This window comes from Ranitomeya imitator, chromosome 3, assembly GCF_032444005.1.
Source record: "Ranitomeya imitator isolate aRanImi1 chromosome 3, aRanImi1.pri, whole genome shotgun sequence".
Taxonomy (NCBI): Eukaryota; Metazoa; Chordata; class Amphibia; order Anura; family Dendrobatidae; genus Ranitomeya; species Ranitomeya imitator.
In genome coordinates this window covers 803766444-803777740 of record NC_091284.1, presented here as the reverse complement: position 1 = coordinate 803777740, position 11297 = coordinate 803766444, and the positions used below count along the sequence as shown (strand labels likewise).

At 42.1% G+C, this 11297-nt stretch overlaps 1 pseudogene; it reads left to right on the top strand.

Annotated features, from left to right (window-relative positions):
* The first annotated feature begins 602 nt into the window (after window positions 1–602).
* Window positions 603–6917, top strand: LOC138671788 (CWF19-like protein 2 pseudogene; annotated as a pseudogene).
* The last annotated feature ends 4380 nt before the right edge of the window (window positions 6918–11297 follow it).

Here is an 11297-nt window from a genome sequence, read left to right as displayed (position 1 = left end):
CAGAAGTTGGCACCCTAATTTTGCGATGTGGCACCCCCACTCCTCGAGGGCTGTCCCTTCATTCCCTAAATCTATAAATGTAAGGGGGTACAGAAACTCTTCCACGTCCCTACCCCCTTAGAGTATAATGCTTTACTGCTATGTACAGTATGTATGTACAGTATGTATGTACGGCCCGGGTGCCCATGTAGGGCGGATAGTTCTGCAACATTAGAGCAAAGTACCCAGCCATCCAGAGTCCAGATGGACAGAAGCTCAGCTGAAGCAGCTGTGCGACAGCAGTGTGGAGCAGAAGCAAGAGAAGAGGTCCTAAGCAGTACGGGGGATGCAGGGCGCTCATGTGGCAGATCATCCCATGGTCCGATTCCCTCAGATCCGATCCAAAACAGATGAGGGACCCCCAAGAGTAGACTCTTGACAGGGAGTATGTTGCGTTACCGCAAGAGGCGGTACGACCCAGGCACGTACTGAAGAACCTAGAAAGTGCAGGGAAAGTAGAGAATGTTAACTGAAGGGAACTCTATGCTGATGCTGTATCTGAAAAGGATGTGCTGTGAACAGAGGAAAGTAAAGTTTTAAATGGACTGTCTTTATATGCAACAATGCCATCAGCAGAACTTCAGCCAGCTCGATGGTACCCTGACGATGCAGAAGGTGAAGCAGAAGGTATGCTGCAGATGGGACATTATATCCTTGTGATGGGAGACCAGGGCGCATTAAAGCACAGTCAGCCACGACCATGGCCCTGGCACACCCTCACATAAGGAAAACACAGAGCGGCAGATGCAGGAGGATCCAAATGGATCCAATTCATTTGTGAAGATTCAAACACACTAGACCACTGAAGTGTATATAAGCTTGATAATACTTTATATATAGGCTGTCAAGAAGAGGAAATATAGCAATAGTAGTTTGATTTTAACTGACTAGTATAAACTATGTAACTAGCATCCAGATATTATGCTGTATAGATATCATGGACCGACATCCACTCAATTAATACGGTCTCAGAACCATGTACTTAGGTGTATACTTTATCTATAAAAGGTTCTTACACTGACTAACTCACTATATATGGTGACATAGGATGATCACAAATGTTACAAAAGGAGACTCAAAGATGTACTGTGTCAGGCTAACAGTATAATGGAAGGCTATGGTGTCAGTTATAAGGTGACCATTATGAGAGTGGCCTTTAGGTCCCTCAAATGAAGGACAAAATACAGAAAAATATTTCAACAATAAAGTGCAAGTGTGCTTGACAATCAATAGCTCAGGTTAAAACTTAGCCGCATATAAGACAGATGTCCTGTGCTCAGAACTTCTGAGGAGGGCAGATTGTTATCCGACTGTAGCTCTGTTGGCCCATTGTGGTCTCACTAGGAAAGTCCCCTGATGAACACTAGCAAAATCTAATGGGGGAGAAATGTTTCAGGACTGAGGATGAATCTACCTTCATGGCTGACAGGACATCGGTCATATCTTATATAGTGGAGTGTTGTCCTCCACTGCACCTCCTCCCCTGCATCCATTTACTACTTGCATTGAATAAATAAAGGATTGTTTTACTGCATCACGGAGTGCCAACTATTTTTTCCTCCTTGGCCAGACTGTCTACAATGTGGTGCTGCTCAAATAATAAGCGTTTTTGATTTTACACAACTATACTTTGTTATATTATTCTGAAATGTCCTGTGTCTGATTCCGCTTATGGTTTGATAAATGAAGTCTTCAAACTTTACAATAATGTGTCTTATTTCATCTAGATGGGATTGGCTAAAATCCAAACTTCATGTTTAGGGGCAATCAAAAATCAATTTTCTTGATTCTTAAAAAAAAAAAAAAAAGTTCTCCTGTCCTTGTTAATGATATGGAAAAGCAGGTAAAAATATAAAAAAAATCAATAGGATGAAGGCACCAAAGAGCAGTTTCACACAAGGCACCATTCAGGCTAAGGCTGGCCGTGGCCATTGTGATTCATTATGTGAAACAATACTTACCTGGGAAGGGAGATGTCATGATCTATAAGGTGGATCTCCTCGGGCGGTAAAAGAGTTAATTAAAATCTCATCATGGCTGGTGCCAAAGTCTCAGGTGTAAAAAACACCATTTGTTTACTGGTTAAACTGGACTTGAATAGAATTGAACTGGAGACTTCTCATTGAATTCCTTTTATTTCCTGCAAGACAATGCTGGTCAAGGGCTTTATAAAGTTGCTTTTGAGACAAGTGGACATTGCCTGAATATTTTCCAGAAGTGGAAAGAGCGGAGTGATCTCCCACAGGTGAAGAATTGAAGCTTTATTCCCCTTTTAGAAAGCCCACCAACATCTTTACGACCCGAAGCAAAACCACAACCTGTCCAAATACGCAGTGAGGAAGAGATGAACCACCATGTGCTTGTTGGTGTCACGGGCAGTGTGGCGGCCCTGAAGCTGCCCGTTCTAGTGTCTGGCCTGCAAAAGATACCTGGGGTTGAAGTGCAGGTTGTGACAACAGAGAGAGCAAAGCATTTCTACAGCATACAGGATATACCGGTACCAATCTACAGTGATGATGACGAGTGGAAGATGTGGAACCGCCGATCAGATCCTGTGCTACACATCGAGTTACGACGCTGGGCAGATCTGATGATTCTTGCTCCCCTAGATGCCAACACTTTGGGGAAGATTTCCAGTGGGATTTGTGACAATCTGGTGACCTGCATAGTTCGTGCATGGGACTTAAAGAAGCCATTGCTCTTCTGTCCAGCTATGAACACAGCCATGTGGGATCATCCCATCACTACAGAACAGATTGGACGTCATCGCAATTTTGGATACATTGAGATTGCATGCATTGAAAAAAACCCTGATGTGTGGGGACAAAGGACTCGGTGCAATGGCAGAGGTCGGCTCTATCCTTGATAAGGTGGTGGAAGTTCTGTCCAAGGACCAGCCTCGTCAGTGAAGTCACAAACCTGGCTATGTTGTATCGCATCTTTCCAACAATAGGAAGGAGTTAATGTTAGTAATAGTTTATGCAAAAGTGAAATGATAGCAATAAGATAATACCCAAGTAAACACGGGGCGAGTATTGCTTGGAGGCTCAGAGCCAACCTCGAGGCTAGAACTGTATTCTAGAGATTTAATGAATAAATAATGAAGTTGAAGTAGTTATTGTTCATTGTGAGGGAGCTCACACCAACCGAGTAAACAAATATTAAAATCAAGTCATATATTTTAAATGTCATTAAAATAACTTTGCCCACAAACCAGTTATGGCTTTTATAATGCAGATATTCAAAAATCTAAAATGTGTTGCTTCCTGAAGGCTCAAAATGAAGATGTGTCCTGTAAAAGCATTCGGGTATCGCTACTGAGCATATCATCTACTCAGGAGTTAAAAGGTCCGGATCAAAGTTAACCCTAGCCATTCCAGGGACAGTTTACACCCACTGCTGATGGTGTGGGCACAGGTCCTGTGCCAGCGTTGGCAGTGCATGCATGTACTGGAATTGCTGTACATTTTTTTGTCTGGATTACAGAATAAAAATATGGAAAAAAGACCCACTCACCTTTAATAATCCATGTACACAAATATGCTGTGTGACCTATATGCAAACATATCTACCGGTATATATTTATAGACACATTATGTGGCGGGGCACTACGGTTAATGAGTACATGAACTCCGCTATTGCTTTAAATGTTAAAAACGTAAGGTACTTGGGGCGCGATACATCAAGACCAGCATTGTTCACATCAGCTTTGATGAGGAGACCAATGAGCGGCATACACCGCTGTGTGCGCCTCGCCACAAAATCCTACTCCAGTCCCTGCTGGAGTAAGATTTGTGGTGTAGCGAACACCGCCACTCATCATGAATTTGAGGAACCACGATCATCACTCCCCATCCCGCCCCAGTTCCTTCCATCTTGCTTTTTTCCCCTTAAACTTATTATTTTTATTTATCCTTGGAAAAGAAAGATGAAATAAAAGGTGATCAATATGTTGCGTATAACCAAAAATGGCCCTAAAGCAACTCTGGCTACAGAAAAATAAAATGGCCATGGGTCTAAGAATCTAGCAAAGTGATTTTTGTTGTGTATAAAAAGAAAAACAAGAATTAAAATATAAAAAAATCCCATGTTTGATATAATCATAATTGTGTTGATCCACCGAATATAGATTACATTTCACTTACCTAGCACTGTTTAAAATAAAAAAAGGTGTGTTAGTAGATAACATCCAGATTTTATATTTTTTTTCTTCATCTCCCCTCGCAATAAGTGTAGCAAAAAATCATCAAAAAGTAGTAAATACCCTAATAATAATTTTATTTATATAGCGCCAACATATTCCACAGCACTTTACAATTAAGGTGGACATGTACAAACAATAAAGACATAATAGAGTAGCACATAGTTCACCAGTGACGGGAGGAGTGAGGGTCCTGCTCGCAACCTTACAATCTGTAATGATAAAGGGGGACGCAGTAGGTAGAACGCTCTTGTTATGTGTGGTCCAGTCATAATTATAATAAATAGGGGGTTTCAAATTAAGCTGAATGAAGTCATCAGCCAGTATCTAAGTACAGTCATAAAGTGCTGTTGGGTGCATGGGGGATGAGGAGACAGATGAGTAGGAGAGACTAGATTCTGAGGAAAATGTAAAAAGAGGGAACAAAGAACAGTTAGATTAGTGAAGTAATGTGATAAGCTTGTCAAGAGATGTGTTTTTAAAGCACGGTTAAAAATGTGGAGGCTAGGTATTAATCGGGTGGTCTGGGGTAATGCATTCCAGAAAACTTGTGCAGCATGAGAGAAGTCTTGGAAACAAAATTTGGAGTTGGAGGTTCGAATTATGGAAGATGTTAGTTTTAGATCAGATCAGTTGCAGAACAGTGGACACAGTTAGGGTGATGGACAGAGGCGAGGGAGAAGATTTAGGGTGGTGAACAACTGTGGAGAGTTTTGTGGGTGAGAGAAATTTTTATTTTAGATGAGGATAAATAAGATTGACAGTAAGAGTTTTTGCAGTTTTAAAGTTAAGAAAAGGTTAGATTCTGGTGATGGTTTTTAAGGTGCAGATGACATAAGCGAGAGAGTGATTGGATATAGGGAATGAAGGACATTTTTGTGTCAAATACCTTACAATAATACCAATGAAAACTACAAAAAAATAGCGATGGGTTTGGCCAGCAGTCTAATGTGTATGGGAACCCTGGCCAACTGATTGTCATGGGGGAGATGTCGATCGAACATGTCCAATTTCGGAATGCTTATCGCATTGCTCTCCCATAGATCAGCCACTGGCAGAGATGTCTGTCGGCAGCCTTCTTATAAAGAGCACAGGAACACTCGGAAATGCTAACGCTCCTGTGCATGGTAGAGATTACAGAGATGGCTGTAGGGTTGAATGATCGGCTGAAGCATTGCTTGCCCGACAGCCATCTTATGTGTATGGTGGACTTTCGTCTTGATCTAAAACCCCAGCGCTGTGCTGCCAGCTGATGACTGCAGATCTGAGTAGACAAAAGAACAAGCACTTTTAATAATTCCCGTAGAATGTAAGTCCGCAAGGACAGGGTCCTCTCCCCTCTGTACCAGTCTGTCATCGTAAATTTGTTTACTGTTAACCATATCTATAGCCCTGTATGTAACCCCTTTTCTCATGTACAGCACCATGGAATTAATGGTGCCATATAAATAAATAACAAGCTCGGTGCTAAGATTGTAAAGGCGGAAATAATGGGGAACACTGAGATGGCTGCAAAACTCAAAGCTCAACTGGAAGAAGCTCGTCAGCAAAAGCGAAATCGACTGGAAGACTACGAGAAAGAAAGAGAAAAATCCCAGAAATCCGAAGCTGGAGAAGAGCAAGAAGTTCTGCTGGTGAAAACGGACCTGTCTGGTAGAGCGTGGCCAGTAAACTCCATAGCGGGTCCTGCAGAGCCGCGGGGAGGAAGGCGAAAAGACAACTGGTTGAGACACGTGGACAAGGAGAGGGTGCGTTACTTCCATGATGACGACCATCAGAGCCTTCAAGATCTGGTCAAGAGAGAAAAGATGGGAACAGCCGAAGACCAGAACAAGCTATACCTGAGAATGGCAGCCAAGCTCAGAGAGAAGACTGACCAGGATTACTACACCCTGGACGATATGTTTGTCTCAAAAGCTGCAAAGAAAGAGCGAGCAAATGAGGAAGAGGAAAGAGGCGGCAAGCCATGGCCGAGCATCGGAGACTGGCTGTCAGAATGGAAAAATGTCCATTTTGCTTCGATAATGCTGAGCTGCCAAAGCACCTGATCATTGCTGTAGGAGTGAAGGTATATTTGTGTCTTCCCAACCACCTTTCCCTCACTGAGGGACATTGTCTGATCGTTCCTTTACAACACTACACTGCAGCGACGCTTCTGGATGAAGACGTATGGAATGAAATTCAGATGTTCCGTAAAACATTAGTCAGGCTATTTGCCGATAACGGACTGGACTGCGTCTTTCTGGAAACAAACATGATCTTAAAAAAAACGCTTTCATCTGGTCTATGAATGTATTCCCCTGCGAAGGAGGTGGGAGATATGGCACCCATTTATTTCAAGAAAGCAATTCTGGAATCTGACGAGGAATGGTCTATGAATAAGAAGCTAATAGACCTGTCTACAAAGGATGTTCGGCGATCTGTTCCAAAAAGCTTTCCTTATTTCTCAGTGGATTTTGGACTACAAGGAGGTTTTGCTCACATTATCAAAGACCATAACGAGTTCCCACATTATTTTGGCAAGGAAATCATCTCTGGCATGCTGGATCTGGAGCCCAGAGTCTGGACAAAAGCCGTGCGAGAGAACTTTGATGATCAGAGGAAGAAGGTCTTACAGTTTGCACAGTGGTGGAAGCCCTTTGATTTCACAAAAACAAGAGCAACATCTGTGCAATAAATGTATTGTAACTGTTACATTGTGTGTATATATTACTTGTGACTATATACACCGGGCACTTTTTATCTTTTTATTTTAAGTGATCTGAAAACAGAAATAACTAAAAATTACTTTAATAAACTTTGTAAATACTTAAAAAAAATGTATGTGGTAATGATTATGGTGCTTGAACCCTCTAGGTTCAAGCAACATATTGTAATCCGATTTCTTATTTTATTCTTCTCCGCGTTTTCCACAATTAATGCGGCCTGAACCGCTCGGCGTAGAGACCCCATTCAGGCAGCGTTTCGAAGCCCTCGATGGGGACAGGTGTGCTATGTATTTTAGGAGTCGATCCGATTTGTAGGGTTTTTTTTTGTTTTTTGTTTTTTTAAATGCGATTTAAAAAACAAATTCCCATAAGAATTAATGGCGACCTTTCCATGACCCCCAACTGACATGGATTAAAGCCACAGCGCAGGTGCACTGACCTTACAAAGATGGCAGCTAGGCTAGATGTCTGTATATAAGATAAGTGCCCCCCCGTCCTGTGTGTGATAAGCAAGTGCCCCCAAGTAAATTTCACAGTATAAAGATAGCTAATTACAGTATCTAATCTAGTAATCACCGCTAGACTCCAATAAAATTGTAGTTTTATACTTGCATATTAAATATGTCTAAAACTATTTAAATACAATTCAAATACAAAAACGTGAATTAACACCATCACCAATGTTATAAAATAGAGGCACCAAGGGGAGGTGCCTGTCCCTATATATGGCCTATCTCCCCCTGCCTGACAGCGGAGGTTGGCACCCTATAACCTGCGCTCTGGCGCCCCCGCTCATCGACGGCTCTCCCGGTCTGCCCTATTGCACCCAACAATGGCAGGGGAGTGAAAAAGATGCCTAAAGGGTGAAAAGATAGTTAAGGAGATATGCTGTTTGTCTTTCAGTTGTAAGCCCATTGGTATAATAGAACTAGATAAAACTTGTCTATTGGCTCAACTAAATATGGGTTATGTAGATATCTTGTATGGATACCTAATTGCTGACTACAAAGTCCATGACAGTTCAAGCAGATACTTTTTAAGCAAAATAAAGGCCTATTGTCTGTTGTATGTCTGTAGATAGAGGAAATGGAGCAGAAAACAATGAGTTATCTTCTCTTAATCCTACTGATGGCATATAGTCCCCATATATACCTGACACATATATGTACAAGATGAATAATGGAAGTGAACTCAACCAAATATGTTCTGTATTATATACAGCTCACTGACCACCTATGTAGCCCCAAGAAATCTGGACCGTATTGTCAACACAACTATGGATATAATATATAGATGATAACCAGCAAGAAATCTATCATATCGGCTTAATGGTTTAAATGTTAAATAAATCTGCTTGATGATGGCAGCAATTAGCACTGTATCCTTAATGGCATCGTACTAGAAATGGATACATCTGTACATATCGAACAGCCTGAATAATTCAGCTATACACAGACAGCATATTTAAATCTCCATACACTATAATAGTGCAATAAACTCCAGTATCTATGCACACTGCATGTTACAGTAGTGCAACAAACACACTCTCAACGCGTTTCCCCTCCACTGAGGTTCCTCAGGAGTAAATGGATCAAATAGATCGAACATAGCCGGCAGTACTCAGCTTTGTTGCAATGCTTAGATAAATAATAGCCAGCGATACTTGGCTTTGTTGCAATACTGGTAAGACAGGCATGGTGGCCAGACGCTCAGACAATCCTCCCTTCTTTGTGATACATGGTGTTGTACCCCCACCCTTGTTACTAATATAATAATCTCCATTATCTAACCAACTACAACTGTTAATGAATGCAGTCCACGTCCGTGTCATGCTTAAGATTAGTTGTCACGCCGAGACTCAACTCGCCTGCGCATGACTGGAAACGGCGGCCTCACTACAGTCTGGAGCGCAATGTTAAGGCTCCGCGCATGACCGGATATAACCGTGCTTAATGTTATTGCGCATGTCAAGGAGCACCAACAAGATATTCCCCCGGATAAATATCCGCGCTATAACGGGTCCGCGAATGGATGCTGGAGCCTCGCGCATGTCCGGGTTCGTGCGCAAACACGGCGGCACTGCGCATGCTCAGACCCGAAAAAGAAAAAAGGAAAGTAGTAAAAAAAAAAAATGAATAACCGTTCCCCTGTTGTCATTCAAATAGTACCAGATGACTACGTACATAACGGGTTTATAAAGGTAAAACTACAACCTCCGGCAGTGCATGTGTGCATGGATAACATAATAGATCTATAATATACTTTTTGTGGCACTTAATAGCCAGGATAGCGCTATATAATGGCCGGGGGGAGTGGAATATTCAATCCTACCAAATTGGCTATAACACTTATAGAAAAACCAGGGTGGGGGGAGGGTTTATTTGGATTAGATATTATTGTACCCCCAAAATACATGAGCACCCATTAAACAGATATATAATCCAATATTGGGATCAGATAGTGTCACATTAGCCAATCACGGCTGATAAGTGTGACCAGGTATAGGTGGTTTTGCAGACCAAGAAAGGATTCTATGATTACGGATGTAAAAGACTTTTTAATGACCCATTCAATAGTATCACAGGAAACCGCTAAATTGTAATTGTTCGCTCAGACCATCTGGGGACATGGATTTTAGCCTATATATCCACTCTTGTTCCTTCTGCAAAATAGTCTAGTTCCAATCTCCCCATCTTATTGATGGAGCAATGACCTCAATGACACTGAAGGTAAAAGTATCAAGATTCCCCCCATGCACTTCTCTAATGTGTCTTGACACTGGGGTATCCCTCGCGTGTCGAATGTCGCCAATGTGATCCCCAATGCGTCTCCTGAGCTCTTTTGGTTTTTCCCACATAGTTGAGGGGGCATGAGCATTTAAAGATATACAACGCCTGATGTTCTACAGCTCGCAAAATGCCTGCTCTGATAAACCTTGCCGGTAGAGGCACTGCTAAACTGCCTGCAGACACACACATCTGCAGGAGCATTTACCACATCTAAAAGTGCCCAGTTCTCGTCTTTCCAACAATGTGTTTTCCTTGGGTATTGATGCATAAAGACTATGGACCAACTGGTCACCAATAGACCTGCCCCTTCTAAACGTGATGGCCGGAGTATCAGGCAAAAAGTCACAGATCTTTGTCAGCTTTTAAAATGTCCCAATGCTTGAGAATAATGTCCCTCATCTCAGAGGCACATTTATCATAGTTGCCTATTATTCATACAAACTCATCATCAAATTTCTCTTTTGAATATAGCCAGATTACACTGGCGCTGTCCTAATTGGCTATACTGTGTAAGCTGCTGGCACCCTGGCAAGTCGGATGTGCAAACCTGCCCAAGCAAATGTCCAAAAAGAAAGTCAGAGGGCTGCCGCGCTAATACACATATAATGATGCCCACCTTACTGTGCCTGCGATCACACGTGCCTGCACAATCCCGGAATTGTTGGAGCGGCACTTACTTGTATGTGCCCGAAATCTCTGGTGCTGCAGCTAACTGAGCTGGGTCCACAGATGGGGAGCGTCCTCCCTTTGCACCATAGGTGGCTCCTGGATTCCTCTCTGCAACAACCGGCGGTTTGCCTCGGCCGAAGGCGCTGCCATGTAGTAGCGTGGTGTGCGAGGGGCGTGGTTTAGCGGTGACATCACCTGTCCGTGGAAGACTGACATGTACAGGGGCCAATGACCGACGCGTTTCGAGGGAACCATCCCTCCTTCTCAAGGTTGTTGTCCCTGTACTAACGCTGAACCTTTATATCCCCATGCTTTCCCTGCTAGTGTGCCGGTTTACCTGATTGGCTTGCAAATGGCATTTATCTTATGACACGCTGCTATCCAGGCTGCCTATGGTGAATTGTGCACGGTCGCTGATCAATATATGTAAACTGCACAAATGTTAAAGAGGAATATCTCCATTCAAATAAGCACTTGTGCTACATAGGGGGCTATTTGTTTCTCCAGTCTCCCAAAAGCACCCCCTTTAAATACCGATTCTCATATACGTGCCCTAGAGAGTTCACTGCTCATTACCCAAAAAATGTATATGCAAAAAAGATCTCAAATATTTGACAATGTATACAACCCCCCCTTTAACAATATAAAATTCTAATTTATTAATCACAAAAACCCAACCCTATTTAAAAATATTCATTAATAATCTTATAAACAAAAATTTTATTTAAAAACTTATAGAATTTGTGTATTTTATATAAAATATATAATTTCATTATTCCTATATATACACCCATATTTAAATTTCTCTTGATCTTTCGGATAATGAATGCTGAATAAAATAATTTGTCATGTTGCAATTAGATCCCAGAATTCCGGAGGGCAAGGAGTTGC